Below are 21,206 nucleotides of genomic sequence, written 5' to 3' on the forward strand. Positions count from 1 at the left end.
ATCATCATCATCATCATCATCTGGTGATACACCATCTGTATTTGGGGAAAGTATCATCCACTCAATTCCGAAGACTGCAAGAGCTGTCAAGCGCGAGAATTATTGCACAATCAGCTTAACAATTCATGCATCCAAGTTACTGACAAGAATTATATACAGAGGAATGGAAAAGAAAATTGAGGACATGTTAGATGATAATTGGTTTGGCTTCAGGAACAGCAAAGACACTAGAGAGGCAATTGTGAAATTGCAGTTGTTAATGGAAGCAAGACTAAAGAAAAACCAAGACACGTCCATAGAATTTCTTGACGTGGAAAAAGATGTTCAACAGCATTAATTGGGCACCAGTGTTAAGATTTGCTGATGACATTGCTCTCCTCAGTAAAAATGAAGAGGAATTACAGGATCTGGTGATTGGAATGAACAGTCTAATGAGTACAGAATGTGGATTGAAAGTAAATCGAAGAAAGACAAAAGTCATGAGAAGTAGCAGAAATGAAAACAGTGAGAAACTTAACATCAGGATATGGTGATGAAGTAGATGAAGTTAAGGAATTCTGATACCTAGGCAGCACACGGAAGCAGCAAGGAGACTGTCAAAAGCAGACTAGCAAAAAGACTGGCAAAAAGAGCATTCATGTCCATGAGAAGTCTGTTAGTATCAAACATAGACCTTAGTTTGAGGAAGAAATTTCTGAAAATGTACGTTTGGAGTACAGCATTTTATGGTAGTTAAACGTGGACTGTGTGGAAATCAGAATATAAGTGAATTGAAGCATTTGAGATGTGGTGTTACAGATGAATTTTGAAAATTAGGTGGACTGATAAGGTAAGGAATGAGGAGGTTTTGCACAGAATCAGAGAGGAAAGGAATATATGGAAAACACTGACAGGAAGAAGGGACAGGATGATAGGACATATGTTAAGACATCAGGGAATGACTTCCATGGTACTAGAGGGAGCTGTAGAGGTAAAAAAGACAGAGATTGGAAGACAGAGGTTGGAACACACTGGGCAAATAATTGAAGATGTAGGTTGCATGCAAATGCTACCCTGAGATGAAGAGGTTGGCAGATTCTTCTTGCTGCCACCAGTTATTTTACTGTCCACATAACGAAACCCATCTACTATTTTCATTGTCTCATTTCCAAATCTAATTCCACCTTACTTAATTCAACTAAACTTCATTACTCTTGTTTTGCTTTTATTTGTATTCATCTTATAACATTTTTTTCAAAGCATTATACATTCCATTCAACTGCTGTTCAAAGTCCTTTGTTATCTCTGAAAAAATTAGTGTCTTAACAAATATTAAAGTTTTTATTTCTGCTACTGAATTTAATTCTCTTACAAAATTTGTCATTGGTTTCCTTTACTGTTTGCTCAGTGTACAGACTGAATTACATTTGTGGTGCAGGAGGGGGGGGGGGAGGTATTTTACAACTCTGCCCCCACTCTGTTCTCAACTACTGCCTCACTTTTATGTCTCTCAACTCTTAGGATAGTAGTCTGTTTTCTGCATGACTTCTACAGAGATGAAGTAGTTTTTGCCAACTTCCCATATTTTATGCTGTAAACAGTATTCTAAGCAACATTATCAACCACTGTTTCTAAATCTACAAAAATTATGTTTCAACTCAGGTATTTCAGTGCTCTGTCAAATTTTTCTCGCAGGTTTACATACACCATTTCATCTTTATCCACATCCTTTTCTCCTTCCATAATATTGTCTTCAAATATCTCTCCTTCATACTGTACTTCTCTATATTTTCTGACTTCTCAGTCTTCTCTTCTTTGCTAAGTAGTGCTTTGCCATCTTAGCTCTTCTGTTCACACAGTTGCTTTTCATTTCACTAAATATTTCTTCAATTGTTCTACAAGCAGCATATATCTCTTTTGGAGTCATGCATGTTTTATGGATTTTATTTGTACTCTTGCCCTTCCTCCTTCGCTGCTCTGCATTTTAGTGACGTCAATTTCATATTTTAGGAGTCACTTCTGCGTGTGTCTATCCCTTTTTCCTTTTTTTCCAATTTTCAATTTAAGTCTTTATTTCATAATCAATAAATTAAGACCAGAGTTCACATCTGTTCCCTGAAATATTTTGCAATTAAAAACCTTGTTTCTAAATCTCAATCTTATCATTACCTTTAAACTATTAGAATGTTCAGTGCCTACAGGTCTCTTCAAAATATCTTGTCTTCTTAACCCATAATGAAATTGTACTCTGTGCTTGTACAAGTGCTGCATCCACATTCCTATTTTCTTGCTTATTATTAGACATGCTGTTCCATTAACTCTGTTAGATTTTTTTATTTGTAACACTGTGCTCACATAATCAGGAATACCATTCCTCTTGCCACTCACTTCAGTAATTGCCATTACATCTAATTTCAATGTACTCATTTCTTTAACTTACCTACATGATTAAGAGGTTTTAACATTCCATTCTCTGACCCATAGAACACTAGATTTGTTTTTTCTGATGATAACATGATCTGGAGTAGTCTCCACCTACAGGTAATAATGGAGGACAGTTTTCCCCAGAAGGATCCCATCATCATTAAACCATACAGAAGAGGTACATATCCTCAGTTATCCATCCTTTCAACTTTTTAAATTCTTCTGCCACTCTTCAGGAACTATTTGTTTGTCAAGCCGCTCCAAGGATAGCCTTCTGATGTTGTTTGACCTATGGCTCACTTGTCTCCCTGGAGGATGAGAGAGATTGTGGGATGAAGGAATCTTGTGGGGCTGGAGGGGCAAATAGTGGGGCAGGTACAGAGTTGGAAGCATATTTAGGGCAGGAATGAGTGGAGATGGGCAATAGAAGTAATTAGGAGCTTAATCAGGCACTAAATGGGGTGGTACTAAGTGATGATTGCTCCTTTGTGGCTGCCTAGTGGGCATGGCTGATGAGTTAGCAGTGTGGAAAGGATTAAATGTGTGAGATTTGTTTTGTAAAACTGTATCTTTTTTTGGGGGTTGGGCAGAGAGAGGTTGGGGGGAGGGAAGTTGTGGTAGTTACTGTCTGAAGGCTGTGGCAAAGAGAAGAGTTATACAAGACTCCGTATGTTCCATCCATGGGTGTAAAGCTATGATGAGTCTTGTTGGTGTGGGAGGAACAACAGCTGTTGAAGTTTGGGTACAGTTGGTGGTTAATAGACTTAATTTGGATGGAGGTATTTATGAAATTATGAGAGAGTTGAAGGTAATAATCCAGTAAGGTGTATCATCAAGACAAAGAGTACCAGATAAAACAAATGTGACAAAGGGGTGATGCTGTAGTGAAATGATGACAAAGGTATTGACCCTATGATCATACCAATGAATTCAAATCAAGTGCAAGATTTAGAACTTTGGTTGGCTAAAAAGGACACCTATACTTGGAACATGAAAATGTCATGTCACTGTTCACAGCAATACTTTTTATTCTTCCCATCATCAAGCAACATAGTTGTGGATCACAATTTAGTATATCAAATATGTATTGAGTGATGCAGTTGGCATTAATCAGCAGTGCATAAGGAATGTTGATGTTTGATGTCAGCAAGAGGATGAGAATGGAAGATGGTGACAATCAGAAATAGTGCAAATGTTGAAAGTTGATGAAAGAAAGAGTTGATACCAGTAATAATGACCAGCAATGTAGTCTTAGTAAGTAACGCTATTGTTGGCCGTAGACATATCTGTCTCCCCCAATAGAATGAGCTGACCCCTATGTTTTCTCCTTCCCCTTGTAGGAAGGTATCTCTGATTACAACAGCTAGTTTTAGTGTCTGATTTAGATGTTCCTGTTGAGCAGCTATCTACCCTTATAGTCTCACAGCCAGTAGTGCATTATGATTTTACTATTGTCTATGAACCATGGGTGTAGCCACAATGGAGGGATATCTGTTGAGAGGCCAACCAAACATGTGGTTCCTGAAGAGGGGCAGCAGCCTTTCCAGTTGTTGCAGGGGCAACAATCTGTATGACTGACTGATCTGGCATGTAACATCGACCAAAATGGCCTTGCTGTACTGGTACTGTGAATGGCTGAAAACAAGGGAAAACTACAGCTGTAATTTTTTCTGAAGGCAAGCAGCTCTACTTTATGGCTAAATGATGATGGCATCCTCTTGGATAAAATATTCTGGAGGTAGAATACTCCACTATTCACATCTCCTATGGGTCAGAATATGGAATGTTATACACCTTAATTGGGCACATAGGTTATAAAATTTAAGTATGAAATGGATAGGTTGAAGTTAGATATGGTGGGAATTAGTGCAGTTCAATGCCAGCAGGAACAGGACTTCTGATCAGGTGAATACATGGTTGTAAATACAAAATCAAATAGGGGTAATACAGGAGTAGCTTTAATAATGAACAAGAAATTAAGAATGCGGCTAAGCTACTATAAACAGCATAGTGAATGCATAATTGTAGCCAAGGTAAACACTAAGCCAACACCCACCATACTAGTACAAGTTTGTATGTCAACTAGCTCCACAGATGATGCAGAGATTGAATACATGTATGATGAGATAAAAGAAATTATTCAGATAGTTAAGGAAAATGGAGATTTAGTTGTGATGGGGGAATGGAATTCAGTAGTAGGAAAAGGAACAGAAGGAAAAATAGTATGTGAATATGGAATGGGAGAAAGGCATGAGAGAGGGAGCCACCTGGTAGAATTCTGCACACAGCATAATTTTATCATTGCTAATACTTGGTTTAAGAATTATGAAAGAAGGTTGTATACATGGAAGAGATCTGGACATATTGCAAGGTTTCAGACTGATTATATAAGTAGAACAGGGGAAGACATATAGTAGAAGACAAATGGGTAGCTTTGAGAGATAAAATAATGTAGGCAGGAGAGGATCAAACAGGTAAAGAGATAAGACCTAGTAGAAATTCTTGGATATCACAGGAAATACTGAATTTATTCGATGAAAGGAGGAAAATAAAAATGCACCAACTGAAGCAGGAGAAAGGGAGTACAAACTTCTAAAAAATGAGATTGACAGAAACTGCAAAATGGCTCAGCAGGAATTGTTAGAGAGAAGATGTCAGGATTCAGAAGCATATTTCAGTAGGATAAAGATAGATGCTGTCTACAGTAAAGTTAAAAAGACCTTTGGAGAAAAGAGAAGCAGCTGCATCAATATCAAGAGCTCTGATGGAAAAGCAGTACTATGCAAAGAAGGGAAAGCTGAAAGGTGGAAGGAGTATATAGAGGGCCTGTACAAGGGAGAGAGACTTTAATAGAATATTGTAGGAAAGGAAGAGAAGGTAGATGAAGATGAGATGGGAGGTATGATACTGCAAGAAGAATTTGACAAAGCACTGAAAGACCCTATTTGAAACAAGGCTCCTGGGGAAGGCGACTTTCTGTCAAAACTACTGATAGCCTTGGGAGAGGCAGCCATGGCAAAATTATTCCATCCTAAGTGCAAGATGTATAAGATAGGCAAAATACCTTCAGATTTGAAGGAGTATGTAATAATTCAAATTCCAAAGAAAGCAGGTTCTGACAGATGTGAATATTCTAAACTATCTGCATAATAACTTATGGCTGCAAAATACTAACATGAATTCTTTACAGAAGAATGGATAAACTGGTAGAAGCTAAACTCAGGGAAGAGCAGTTTGGATTCTGAAGAAATACAGGAATACATGATGTAATACTTTGTAGACATAGGGAAATATTATTACAATGTTACCTGAAACAATCTCTTTGATATTGTGAAGGTAGCAGTGGTAAAATACTGGGTGTGATAGGCTATTTACAACTTGTATAGAAATCAGAAAACAGTCATAAGAGTCGAGGGTCATAAAAGTGAAGCAGTGATTGAGAAGGGATTGAGACAGTGCTGTACCCTGTCCCCAATGTTATTCAGTCTGTACATTGAGCAAGCCATAAAGGAAAAAAGCACTCTGTCTTCAGGCCACAAGTGGCCCATTGGGACCATCTGACCGCCGTGTCATCCTCAGCTAAGGATGCAGATAGGAGGGACGTGTGGTCAGCACACTACTCTCCCCATCGTTAAATGGTTTTCTTTGACTGGAGCCGCTACTATTCAGTCAAGTAGTTCCTCAATTGGCATCACAAGGCTGAGTGCACCCCAAAAAATGGCAACAGCGCATGGTGGATTGGATGGTCACCCATCCAAGTGCTGGCCACGCCCGATGGCACTTAACTTCGGTGATCTGACAGGAAACGGTGAATCCACTGTGGCAAGGCCGTTGCCAAGCCATAAAGGAAACAAAATAAAAATTTGGAGTAAGTATTAAAGTCCAAGAGGATGAAATAAAAACTGAGGTTTGCCGATGACATAATTCTGACAGAGATAGTAAAGGACTCGGGAGAGCAGTTGAATGGAATGGGCAGTGTTTTGAAAGGAGAACATAAGATGAACTTCCACAGAAAGCAAAACAAGGATAATGGAATGTAGTTAGATTAAATTAGATGATGGTAAGGGACATAGATTAGGAAATGAGTTTTGCTGTTTGGACAGCAAAATAACTGATGTTGGCGAAAGTAGCTAGGACATAAAATATGTACTGGCAATCACAAGAAAAGTGTTTCTGAAGAAGAGAAATTTGTTAACATCAGATATACATTGAAGTGTTAGGATGACTATTCTGTAGCTAGTTTTGGGGGATGCAGCCTTGTATGGAAGTGAAACATGGATGATAAAGAAGAGAATAGAGGCTTTTGAAATTTTGTGCTACAATGGACACTGAAGATTAGGTGGGTAGCTCATATAAGTAATGTAGAGGCATTGAAGAGAACAGAGGTGACAAGAAATTGGTGGCACAACATAACTAAAAGAAGGGATTGATTAATAGGACACATTCAGGTACATCAAGAGATCACCAATTTAATACTGGAGTGAACTGTTGGGGATAAAAATTGTAGAGGTAAGCCAGGAGATGAATACAGTAAGTGGATTCAGAAGAATGTAGATTGCAGTAGTTACTTAGAGATGAAGTGGCTTGCACAGGACTTCAGACTGAAGCCCACAACAACAACAGTATAACAATTTCCAATTGAACTGGAAGCCTCTTGAAGATAGTTGCAAACTATCCTGAGAAAGTCTATTAACAAAGTTGAAAGAACCAGCTTTAAATGATTACTCTAGGAGTATACTACAACCTCTTACATATCACTCATGTAGAGATTGTGAGGATAAGATTAGAATAATTACTGCATGCACAGAGGCATGCTAACAATCATCCTTCCCACACACCATACGTGAATGGAACAGGAAAAACCCTGATAACTGGCACAATAGAATGTACCCTGTGTCATGCACCTCATAGTGGTTTGCAGAGGATAGATGTAGATGTAGATATCTGATAGGTACTTCTACATCCTACATCACACTAATGTCTATGGTGATGAAGGTATGAATGATTATCTAAATATGACTCATGCTAAGTGTATGCAAAAGAGAACAGAAAGAAGCCCTTATTTGATGTATCTATAGCTTATTGCCCAGATGTCACATCTCATTAGAAATTTATATCTAAATCTGCACTTAATGTACTAAAACAGAAATACATCAATTTTGCTGTGACGTACGTCATGTCTAAAACTACTAAGCCAGTAACATGCATCTTTACAAAAGCCTTTTCACTGTTTATTGTTAATAAGCCTCCTTTACTTGTATCACAGTAGTCGATAACGTATTTCAACTTTGTCAATGTTACAAGGTTGAGCATTGGTATTTTACAGTGAAACACCAAAGGAACTGGTACAGGCATGCGTATTCAAATACAGAGATATGTCAATAGAATGCAGCACTGAGGTCAGCAATGCCTAAATAAGACAACAAGTGTTGCCGCAGTTATTAGATTGGTTGCTGCTGCTAAAATGTCAGATTATGAAGATTTAAGTGAGTTTGAACGTGCTGTTACACTTGGTGCACGAGTGATTGGGTACAGCATCTCTGAGGAAGTGATGAAGTGGGGATTTTCCCATACAATCATTTTACAAGTGTACCGTAAATATCAGGAATCAAGTAAAACATCAAATCTCCAACATCGCTGTGGCCAGAAAAAGATCCTGCAAGAATGAGACCAATCACAACTGATGAGAATTATTCTATGTGACAGAAGCACAATCCTTTTGCAAATTGCTGCAGATTTTAATGCTGGTCCATCAACAAATGTCACCATGTGAACCATTCAATGAAATATCACCAATATGGGCTTTTGGAGCTGAAGGCCCATTCTTGTACCCTTGGTGACTGCACAACACAAAGCTTTATGCCTTGCCTGGGCCCGTCAACACCAACATTGGACTGTTGATGACTGGAAAGATGTTTCCTGCTCAGATGAGTCTCATTTCAAGTGGTATTGAGCAGATGGATGTGTACAGGTATGGAGACAACCTCATGAATCTGTGGACCCTACATGTCAGCAGGGGACTGTTCAAGCTGGTGGAGGCTCTGTAATGGTGTGGAGTGTATGAAGTTGGAGTGATATGGTACCCTTGATAGGTCTAGCTATGACTCTGACAGGTGATATGTACATAAGCATCCTGTCTAACCACATGCATCCATTCATATCCATTGTGCATTCCAATGCACTTGGGCAGTTCCAGCAGGACAATGCAACTCCCCACACATCCACAATTCCTACAAAGTGGCTCCAGGAACACTCTTCTGATTTTAAACACTTCCGCTGGCCAACAAACTCCCCAGACATGAAATTATTGAGAATATCTGGGATGCCTTGCAACGTGCTGTTCAGAAGAGATCTCCACCCCCTCATACTCGTACGGATTTATGGACAATCCTGTAGGATTCATGTGTCAGTTCCCTCCAGTACTACTTCAGACATTAGATGAGTCCATGGCATGTCATGGCTCTTCAATGGAAAAGGACTCACATAAGATCACTATTGTATTAATGGAAAATCCTAAGTGACTTTCAAACTATGGAACTGGAAAATACAAACGCTCATCATTCAACAAAAAGGGTGGTTGGTTGAAGTCCTCCTCCTTCTCACCGCTGCATTGGTATGCAGAGGAAGCATTGAGAAGCTAACAGAAAAATAAACTATGTTTAGATTTAATTATCACAGTTTACAAGCTATGTTAAGTTTACTTAGCAGTAAATTCAGTGGACCTGGTCATAGTATTGAAAATTGTGATGTTTCTCAGATAGATCACTTGCAGAGTTTAACTTGGGCAGTGGCCTTGATTAACTTTAATAGAAAAGAACGATTTGAACCATGTTTAAATGAGTACACTTTAATTAATAACATTGCTGTTGTTGCCTTTAGTACGAAGACTGGTCTGATGCACCATACCACACTAGTCTGTCCTGAGCAAGCATCTTCATCTCTGAATAACTTGTGCAGTCTACACCATTTGAATATGCTTACTATATTCATGCCTATGTCTCCATGTACAGCTTTTACTCCCCACACTTCCCTCCATCTCCAAATTGACAATTCCTTGATGTCTCTGGATATGTCATATCATATAATCTCTTCCTTTAGTTCAGTCATGCTTTAAATTTCTTTTTTCCACAATTCACTTCAGTACCTCCTCATTGTTTATTTGATCTACCCTCAACATTCTACTGTAGCACTACATTCTGCAGCTTCTGTTACTTTCTAGTCTGAATTGCTTACTGTCCAAATTTCACTGCTGAAAATGCCAGACAAATACCTCAGAAATGACTCTTAACTCTTCATTTATGCTGAATGTTAAGAACTTTCTCTTTTTCAGAAATTCTTTTCTTGCTATTACCAGTCTGCCCTTTATACCTTCTCTGCCTGGGCCAACCTCAGTTATTTTGTTGCCCAAATAGCAGAACACAGAACATTGCCACACAGCATACTTAATAAGACTGCCAGAGAGATAAATCAAAGAGCAATTATTTCAAAACTACAAGTCAAGACACCAAATGTACATATTAACGTCATGCACAATCCATAACAACAGGAAAATAATTAACTCTCAAAACTCCCAGTTAATTATTTTTCACCTTAATTCTTTGAACATTTCATCCATCAGGTTTGAGATTGGTTGGTTGATTTGAGGGAGGGGACCAAACAGCAAGGTCTTCCATCCCATCAGATTAGGGAAGGGTTGGGAAGGAAATTGGCCGTACTCTTTCAAAGGAACAATCCTGGCATTTGCCTGTAGTGATTTAGTGAAATCATGGAAAACCTAAATCAGGGTGGCCAGACATGGGTTTGAACCATTGTCCTCCCAAATGCTAGTCCAGTGTGCTAACTGCTGTGCCACCTCGCTCAGTCAGATTGGAGCTCCCAACATGTTTTAATTTGACAGTCTTTTCTGTATGTTCAGAAATTTCAATATGCTGATATTATTTTTCTGTCATAGGTATTCTTCAACACATGTAAGGTAGCTTGATTGTCAACACACAGTTCTGTCAGTCGATTCAGACATGAAATTTTAAGTTCTCGTTGGAAACACAATATCCAGAATATATCATCTATCAAAAAGATAGCAACTTGGTACTCTGTTTCAGCTGTTGAAGTCAACATACACATTGTTTTTGAGTGTACCAGACAATGAGTCCACCATTTGTGATGAGAACTGCACTGGTGGAACATCTGACAGCGACATCAACTCCTAATCAGATCAGTAATGCAAGCAGTGTTGAGTTTCCATCAATAAATTTAAGAACATAGACATTCATAAATTTTGCCTAGAACAGCATATGGAAGCATGTGCAACAGAATTAGAATTTCACAAAAAATCCTTCATAATATTAAGTGTATATCGAGCACCTGCAGGTAACTTTAATCTGTTTGTAAACCACCTTGAAGCTGTACTGGCCCATTTAACAACCAAAAACAAAGAAATAGTGGTTGCGGTGATTTCAATGTAGATTTCCTTAAAGACTCTCCCAATAAGAACTTATTTGAGTTAGTAACACTATCATTCAACTTAATTCCCACCGTAAAGTTCCCCACTAGGGTAGCAACTTGCTCACAAACAGCCATTGATAATATCTTTATAGAAAAGTCCAATGAACAAAATTATATTACAAAACCAATAGTCAATGGCCTCTCAGACCATGACATGCAGTTCCTTCTGTTAAATGTTAATACTGAACAGGATATAAAATCTGTTAAATCTGAGCTCAAGAGGGTAATCAGTAAGCCAAAAATTGATTATTTTAGGACACTCCTCAGAGACATTCACTGGACTGATGTTTACAGTGCTCATGGCATGAATGAAAAATATAACACTTTTGCTAATAAAGTGCTTACCTTATTCGAACACTGTTTTCCCTCAAAACTTACCAATTTTAGAGCAAAGTCTACAAAAAAAGCCATGGATTGCTCGAGGAATAGGGGTATCTTGTAAAACAAAAAGAAAACTGTATTTGTCAATCCAAAACAGTTCCAATGTTGATGCTATAGCTCATTACAAGAAATACTGCAAAATATTAAAGACTGTAATACGGATGACAAAGCAAATATATTACAAGGAAAAGATAGTCATATCAGATAACAAAATAAAGACAATATGGGATATAGTGAAGGAGGAGACCAGTAGAACCAGACATGAAGAGGAACAAATAGCGTTAAGAGTAAATGATACATTGGTGACAGAAGTGTATAGTATTGCAGAACTTTTTAATAAACATTTTATAACTGTTACCGAAAAGATGGGGTTGTCAGGTTCGGTAGATGCTGCTATGGAATACCTCAGACCAGAAATTTCAAGCAACTTGCATAATATGAATTTGACCCTCACTACCCCAACAGAAATAATGTCCATCATAAGATCTTTAAAAACAAAAACATCTAGTGGGTATGATGAAATATCAACAAAGTTAATTAAAGAATGTGATTCTGAGCTAAGTAACATATTAAGCTATCTGTGTAACCAGTCATTTATCAGGGGAATATTTCCTGAATGGCTGAAATATGCTGAAGTGAAGCCACTGTTTAAGAAGGGAGATAAAGAAATAGCATCAAATTTCTGTCCAGATTCACTGTTGCCAGCACAATCAAAAATTTTCGAAAAAGTAATGTACAGTCGGCTTTATAACCATCTTATCTCAAATAACATACTGTCAAAGTCACAGTTTGGATTTCTAAAAGGTTCTGATATTGAGAAGGCTTTCTACACTTACAGTGAAAATGTGCTTAATTCATTAGACAAAAAATTGCAACTGGTATATTTTGTGATCTGTCAAAGGCATTTGACTGTGTAAATCACAATATCCTTTTAACTAAATTAGAGTATTATAGTGTAACAGGAAATGCTGCATAATGGTTCAAATCTTATATCTCTGGCAGGAAACAAAGGGTGTTATTAGGAAAGAGACATGTATCAAGCTATCAGGCATCATCCAACTGGGAACTAATTACATGTGGGGTCCCACAAGGTTCCATTTTGGGGCCCTTACTTTTTCTTGTGTATATCAATGACCTTCCATCAGTAACATTACCAGATGCCAAGTTCGTTTTGTTTGCCGATGATGCAAACATTGCAATAAATAGCAAATCAGGCGTAGTCTTAGAAAGATCAGCTAATAAAATATTTGTGGACATTAATCACTGGTTCCTAGCCGATTCTTTGTCACTAAACTTTGAAAAAACACACTACATGCAGTTCAGAACTTGTAAGGGGTGTCCCACGAGTATATGTCTAACATACGATGACAAGAAGATAGAAGAAGTGGACAGTGTTAAATTCTTGGGATTACAGCTTGATAATAAATTCAACTGGGAGGAGCACACCACAGAACTGTTGAAGCGTCTTAACAAATCTCTGTTTGCAATGCGAATTTTGTCAGACATAGGGGATATAAAAATGAAGAGGCTGGCATACTATGCTTACTTTCATTCCATAATGTCATATGGGATTATTTTTTGGCGTAATTCATCAAGCCAAGCTAAAGTTTTCTGGGCACAAAAACATGCAGTAAGAGTTATATGTTGTGTGAACTCAAGAACATCCTGCAGAAGCCTGTTTAGGGAACTTGGGATCCTAACTACTGCTTCCCAATATATTTATTCTTAATGAAATTTGTCATTAAAAATATATCACTTTTTCAAACCAACCGCTCAATTCATGGAATCAATACTAAAAATAAGAATAATCTTCACAAGGATTTAAAGTCACTTAGTCTTGTACAAAAAGGTGTGCATTATTCAGGAACACACATTTTCAATAACTTGCCAGCAGCCATAAAAAGCTTAACAACCAATGAAATTCAGTTTAAGAGAAGCCTAAAGGATTTATTGGTGGCCAACTCCTTCTACCCCATTGATGAATTTCTCAGTAAAACCAACTGATTTGTGTGTATATATACCAAAATTCAAGCTTTCGCAACAAACTGTTGCCTCATCAGGAAAGAGGGAAGGAGAGGGAAAGACGAAAGGAAGTGGGTTTTAAGGGAGAGGGTAAGGAGTCATTCCAATCCCGGGAGCGGAAAGACTTACCTTAGAGGGAAAAAAGGATGGGTATACACTCACACACACACACACACACACACACACACACACACACACACACACACACATATCCATCCACACATATACAGACACAAGCAGACATATTTAAAGACAAAGAGTTTGGGCAGAGATGTCAGTCGAGGCGGAAGTGCAGAGGCAAAGATGATGTTGAATGACAGGTGAGGTATAAGTGGCGGCAGCTTGAAATTAGCGGAGATTGAGGCCTGGTGGGTAACAGGAAGAGAGGATATATTGAATAGCAAGTTCCCATCTCCGGAGTTCAGATAGGTTGGTGTTGGTGGGAAGTATCCAGATAACCCGGACGGTGTAACACTGGGCCAAGATGTGCTGGCCGTGCACCAAGGCATGTTTAGCCACAGGGTGATCCTCATTACCAACAAACACTGTCTGCCTGTGTCCATTCATGCGAATGGACAGTTTGTTGCTGGTCATTCCCACATTGAATGCATCACAGTGTAGGCAGGTCAGTTGGTAAATCACGTGGGTGCTTTCACATGTGGCTCTGCCTTTGATCGTGTACACCTTCTGGGTTACAGGACTGGAGTAGGTGGTGGTGGGAGGGTGCATGGGACAGGTTTTACACCGGGGGCGGTTACAAGGATAGGAGCCAGAGGGTAGGGAAGGTGGTTTGGGGATTTCATAGGGATGAACTAATAGGTTACGAAGGTTAGGTGGACGGCGGAAAGACACTCTTGGTGGAGTGGGGAGGATTTCATGAAGGATGGAACTCATTTCAGGGCAGGATTTGAGGAAGTCGTATCCCAGCTGGAGAGCCCCATTCAGAGTCTGGTCCAGTCCCGGAAAGTATCCTGTCACAAGTGGGGCACTTTTGTGGTTCTTCTGTGGGGGATTCTGGGTTTGAGAGGATGAGGAAGTGGCTCTGGTTATTTGCTTCTGTACCAGGTCGGGAGGGTAGTTGCGGGATGCGAAAGCTGTTGTCAGGTTGTTGGTGTAATGGTTCAGGGATTCCGGACTGGAGCAGATTCGTTTGCCACGAAGACCTAGGCTGTAGGGAAGGGACCGTTTGATGTGGAATGGGTGGCAGCTGTCATAATGGAGGTACTGTTGCTTGTTGGTGGGTTTGATGTGGACGAACGTGTGAAGCTGGCCATTGGGCAGGTGGAGGTCAACATCAAGGAAAGTGGCATGGGATTTGGAGTAGGACCAGGTGAAGCTGATGGAACCAAATGAGTTGAGGTTGGAGAGGAAATTCTGGAGTTCTTCTTCACTGTGAGTCCAGATCATGAAGATGTCATCAATAAATCTGTACCAAATTTTGGGTTGGCAGGCCTGGGTAACCAAGAAGGCTTCCTCTAAGCGATCCATGAATAGGTTGGCGTACGAGGGGGCCATCCTGGTACCCATGGCTGTTCCCTTTAATTGTTGGTATGTCTGGCCTTCAAAAGTGAAGAAGTTGTGGGTCAGGATGAAGCTGGCTAAGGTGATGAGGAAAGAGGTTTTAGGTACGGTGGCAGGTGATCGGCGTGAAAGGAAATGCTCCATCGCAGCGAGGCCCTGGACGTGCGGAATATTTGTGTATAAGGAAGTGGCATCAATGGTTACAAGGATGGTTTCCGGGGGTAACACATTGGGTAAGGATTCCAGGCGTTCGAGAAAGTGGTTGGTGTCTTTGATGAAGGATGGCAGACTGCATGTAATGGGTTCTACGTAGGCAGAGATACGTTCTGTGGGGGCTTGGTAACCAGCTACAATGGCGTGGCCGGGATGATTGGGTTTGTGGATTTTAGGAAGAAGGTAGAAGGTAGGGGTGCGGGGTGTCGGTGGCGTCAGGAAGTTGATGGAGTCAGGTGAAAGGTTTTGCAGGGGGCCTAAGGTTCTGAGGATTCCTTGAAGCTGCGCCTGGACATCGGGAATGGGGTTACCTTGGCAAACTTTGTATGTGGTGTTGTCTGAAAGCTGACGCAGTCCCTCAGCCACATACTCACGACGATCAAGTACCATGGTCGTGGAACCTTTGTCCGCCGGAAGAATGACGATGGATCGGTCAGCCTTCAGATCACGGATAGCCTGGGCTTCAGCAGTGGTCATGTTGGGAGTAGGATTAAGGTTTTTTAAGAAGGATTGAGATGCAAGGCTGGAAGTCAGAAATTCCTGGAAGGTTTGGAGAGGGTGACTTTGAGGAAGAGGAGGTGGGTCCCGCTGCGATGGAGGACGGAACTGTTCCAGGCAGGGTTCAATTTGGATGGTGTCTTGGGGAGTTGGATCATTAGGAGTAGGATTAGGATCATTTTTCTTCGTGGCAAAGTGATATTTCCAGCAGAGAGTACGAGTGTAGGACAGTAAATCTTTGACGAGGGCTGTTTGGTTGAATCTGGGAGTGGGGCTGAAGGTGATGCCTTTGGATAGGACAGAGGTTTCGGATTGGGAGAGAGGTTTGGAGGAAAGGTTAACTACTGAATTAGGGTGTTGTGGTTCCAGATTGTGTTGATTGGAATTTTGAGGTTTTGGGGGGAGTGGAGCTGGAAGTGGGAGATTGAGTAGATGGGAGAGACTGGGTTTGTGTGCAATGAGAGGAGGTTGAGGTTTGCTGGAAAGGTTGTGAAGGGAGAGTGAGTTGCCTTTCCGGAGGTGGGAAACCAGGAGATTGGATAGTTTTTTGAGGTGGGGGGTGGCATGGTGTTCTAATTTACGGTTGGCCTGTAGGAGGGTGCTCTGAACAGCCGGTGTGGATGTGGGAGAGGAAAGATTAAGGACTTTTATTAAGGATATGAGTTGACGGGTGTGTTCATTGGCTGAGTTGATGTGTAGGTGAAGGATTTGGTGGGTGAGGGCAATGGATTGTTCAGTTTGGAACTGGTATAGGGACTAATGGAAAGAAGGGTTGCAGCGAGAGATGGGAACTTTAAGTGTGAGGCCTTTGGGGGTAATGGCCAATGTCAGAGAAGCCTGAGAAAATAGAATATGGGAACGTAATCTGGCTAGGGCGAAGGCATGTTTGCGGATGGAATGTAAATAAAACTTAATGGGGTCGTTGTGGGGGTGGTGTGAGGGTGACATGGTATTAGAAGGTGGAAAGTGTAACATGAGGCTGAAATGAAAATGAAAATAAAAATATATGGGGAGGGATAAAGGTGGACTGGAGAGTAACTGGAGATCTGGTGTGAAAAAAGGCGAAAAGGTGTAGGTTACAGCTGGGCTATGTTGGACTTGGGTTGGTAGACAACGATGTGCACAAAGGTTAGGTGGTTGTGTTGCCGCCAAAACACGTTAGAGGACGGAGAAATTCGGGAAAATTTCGAAAAAACTGCGAGTAATATATTAAAAGGAGTGGTTTTGTGGTGGCAGACTATGAAAATGGGGCTAACAATTGTCTGACGAAGAAATAATGACGTTAAAGCCTGTGGGAAGCGGCTAAAAATTATCAGTGATGTGGGAAAAACGGAAGTGGAAATAAAGCGAAAGTTATTAGAACTAGCCGAAATGGTTGTTTAAAAGGTGAAAGGAACTGTTTGTGAACTAGAAATGGTGGATTTTATAGCGGCGGTAGTGTTGAAAGCGGCAAAAAAAATTTTTTGGTTATGGTTTGGAAGTGGGTTACGTATTATTGAGTATATATATAGGCGGGATAAAATTGTATAGCAGATTACGGTAAAAAGGAGAAGGTGAATACAAAGTGAAACTACTGGCAAAAACAGAAAGAGAAAATAAGACGACAGAAAAGATTTCGAAATGCAACAGTGACAATAACAAACGTAATTGTTGGGTTCAAATTAATGATATCAATATAATAGAGGGAAACATTCCACGCGGGAAAAATATATTTAAAAACAAAGATGATGTGACTTACCATATGAAAGCGCTGGCAGGTCGATAGAAACACAAACAGACACATACATACACACAAAATTCAAGCTTTCGCAACAAACTGTTGCCTCATCAGGAAAGAGGGAAGGAGAGGGAAAGACGAAAGGAAGTGGGTTTTAAATACAATATAACTTCTGCGCAATTTCAGTGCAGTAATATTGTAAATGTGTGTGTGTGTGTAAGTACAATCTAACTTCTGCACCATTTCAGTGCAGTAATGTGTTCATTGTAAATAAGTATTATAGTAGTTGTATTACATGTATTTTAAATTCAGTGCATTAGTATTTGTAAAATGACTTTCATATAGTGTTCATTAAAAAATTACGATCATTCCACTTGGGACCTGTGGAATGGTACATTAGCTTATTTGTTTTAGTTGTAAATATTTGTCATGTATTGTTGTTTTTCTGACATGTTCCACATCCTGGAGGACCTCCTCACTACGGATCAATTGGAATGAAAGTAAATCTAATCTAATCTAAAGAATACAGCAGACATTAGAGTTTCTGAAAAATGTGTCACACTGTTTTCCAGTGACTCGCCATTGGTTTATTACAAACTCTGTTTAAGCAAGTAATAGTAAAACTGATCTCCTGGTGAAATATTATTGCAAGGTACAATAGACTGCTGATAGCTTATTAGCAGTATTCTTTTGCGTCCAGTGCCTCATAATTCACAAAATTTTATTTTCTGTCACAATTCCATGTTCCATAGGTATAACTACTGGATTGAAGTTATTAAGGTGAAAACATCCCAGGACATTCTCTATAAATATAGTTTGATTTTAAAAAATTCTCTGTGAAATTACTTTAATTTTCATTCCAAAATAGGACATTTGATTCCAAAACATACAGTCAAATGTTATTTCAAACTTTTGGCACCACTTTTTCACAACTTCCCTAATGCTGTCTGTCTTTTTTTCCTATAATTAGTTCATCCTCACCAAACAATGTTATAATGATGCTTTGTATCCATTGTAATAGATACAGTGATTGTCACCTGGATTTACATATTCAAATGTTATAAGAAAATTTGAAAATCTGGTGTTCTAAATCTCTGAAGTTTTTTTCTGGTGATATAAAATTTTCTTCAATTTACAAAATCTGTTTATACCATCATTGCATCTTTCAGCTTGATTCATGTAAACTCTTCTTGCAGATCACTTTATAAGAATGCTGTCTTAACATCAAATATTATGTTCTTTATTTTCGTAGCTATAAGATTAAGAAGAAGCAGTCTAATCAATTCGCAGTGCACCACGGAAGTAAAAATTTATAAATAGCGTATTCGTTCCTCCTGCTCGGAACCTCTTGCAACTAATCCAGCTTTAAAGCATCCATCTTGCTTTCAATGCAGAGCCCAACAACAGCTTAAACGTTTTACATTCTGTGGAAGTTCTTCAGTACTCCAAGTTTTCAGTTTTGTATTTATCAGAGTGTACTTTATGTTAGTTTCTTTTACTTTCAGGATAACTGAAACAGAATGTCTTCAGCTTTTTCTATCATACAAAGTTTGTGTTATTACTATGTTGTACAAGATTCATGTCGTAGCCTGCAAATCTGTTAGGTATCCCAAGGTTTCAAAGATAAAGTTTGAGTGGTGAGACTTTATCTAAGTTATCTGATCTATGCTACTGTCTTTTGAGACATCATGAAGTGAATCATCAGACTTCTGGTTTCCTTCATCTTGTCCTTGCAAAAATCTTAACTTCAGTAGTTCTTCTTTATTACTGTTTTTTTTTTTTTTTTTTTTTTACTAAAAAAAATGTCATTATCAGAGGCCAAAATGTCTTTTCCATGAAGTAGGTAGACTCTGTAAGAGGGTAAATCCAAATAATATAAGACAAAGATTCTTTTCTTTGATTTCTTTCTGGCCTTTCTTCATTAGCGATCTTCAATTAGAATAATGCATTCAGCCCCAGAACTTCTCAACTTTGAAAGTTCCATTTTATGTCCAGGTGATATTACAGTGTGACTTTTTCCTTTTACTGAACACACATCAGTTTGGTTTAGTGTGAAGATAGCAAACTTGTCATTTTGACCCAAAGATTTTTATTCATGTTTCCTGCATATGTTGTTGATCTGCTGACTTGAAAACTGTGTGGAGTCTCCTTCAGTTGTTCTGCTTTGTTGAAATGTATGTGTGTTCATCTTCGTGTGAGAAACTCTTAAGTTCATCTTGTATTTTAGGATGAGTATTCATCATTTTGGTACCATCGCCTGACTTTGAAGTCTCCGGTTTCTTCCCATATTGATTTTCAACTATTTTCATGGAAGTTTCTAATTTTTAAACAGCTTTGTCTTTAATCTTCAGAAAATAAATATATTTGAAGTGTGGAAAATAATCTTTGAACAATTAAATATGTCTTGTTCCCCTAATGACAAGATATTCATTTCACACTACTCAACATTAATTATATTGAGTGTATTCTCAGCTATCTTTGTGTTTGTTCAGTTATATTTGCGATGTTGTTTGCCATAGATACAGCCACCACATACTTAACTCTTCTAGTCATAAATATGGTCATGCCAATTCTGTTTAGTATGTCTTTGACATATTCCACACTTTGATATGGTAACTTTTCATACCACAAACTAATTGAAATTTCTGTCATACATTTGTTTGACTCTTCCTTAGGATACTTCATTTTGTATCGCTGACATTTGTGTGCTCTATTGATACACCCTGTATACAAATTCTGCACTAGGATCATCTTTACATCTACATGCATACTCTGCAAACCACTACGATGTGTATGGCAGAAGGTACATCCCATTGTACCAGCTAGTAGGGTTTCTTTCCGTTCCATTCACATATGGGGTGTGGGAAGAATGAGTGAGCGCCTCTATGTGTTCTGTAATTATTCTAATCTCATGATCCATATGTGAGTGATATGTAGGGAGCAGTAGTATATTCCTAGAGTCATTTAAGTCTGGTTCACGGAACTTTGTTAGTAGACTTTTACACCTCTCTTCAAGAGTCTGCCAATTTAGTTTCTTCAGCATCTCTGTGACACTCCCATGGCTCAAAAAAATCTTTGACAATTCGCGTTGCCCTTCCCGTGTATATTTATTATACCCTGTTCATTATATTTGGTATGGGTCCCACACACTTAAGTAATATTCTAGTATGGGTCACATGAATGATTTTTAAACAATTTCCTTTGTAGACTGAATTTCCCAGTATTCTACCAATAAACTGAGGTCTGCCACCTGGTTTACCCGCAGTTGAGCCTATGTGCTCATTCCATTTCATATCCCTACAAAATGTTAGACCCAGGTATTTGTATGAGTTGGCCAATTCCAGTTGTCATCAATATTATAGTCAAACGATACTATGTTTTTTTGTTTTGTGATGCGCACAGTTTTATATTTCTGAGCATTTAAAGCAAGTTGCCAATCTTTGCACCACTTTGAAATCTTACCAAGATCTGACTGAATATTTATGCAGCTTCTTTTACACAGTACTTCATTATAAATAACTGCATCCTCTGCAAAAAGTCTGAGATTACTGTTAATATTGTCTGCAAGGTAGTTAACATACAACATGAACAGTAAGGGTCTCAACACACTTCCTTGGGGCACACATGAGGTGATGACCCACCATGTAAGGTAACATGCTGTGTCCTCCCTACCAAAACATTCTCAGTCCAGTCACAAATTTCACTTGATACCCCGTATCATTGAACTCTGGACAATAAGTGTAGGTGTGGTACAGAGTCAGTTACTTTTCAGAAATCAAAAAATACTGCATCTACTGGACTACGTTGAGCCAAAGCTTTTAGTATGTTTTGCGAGAAAAATGTGAGTTAGTTTTCACATGACCAATGTTTCTGGAATTCCATACTAGGAGGAGATCATTCAGTTCAAGATATCTCATTATGTTTGACCTTAGAATATGTTCTAAGTTCC

General features: G+C 39.0%; 1 protein-coding gene across 4 annotated transcripts in view; it reads left to right on the forward strand.

The window, feature by feature from the left end:
• Nucleotides 1-21,206, forward strand: part of LOC126416167 (synaptotagmin 1-like) — a 986,421-nt gene that overhangs the window by 960,777 nt on the left and 4,438 nt on the right. The window lies entirely within an intron of this gene.

This window comes from Schistocerca serialis, chromosome 8 (assembly GCF_023864345.2).
Source record: "Schistocerca serialis cubense isolate TAMUIC-IGC-003099 chromosome 8, iqSchSeri2.2, whole genome shotgun sequence".
Lineage (NCBI taxonomy): Eukaryota > Metazoa > Arthropoda > Insecta > Orthoptera > Acrididae > Schistocerca > Schistocerca serialis.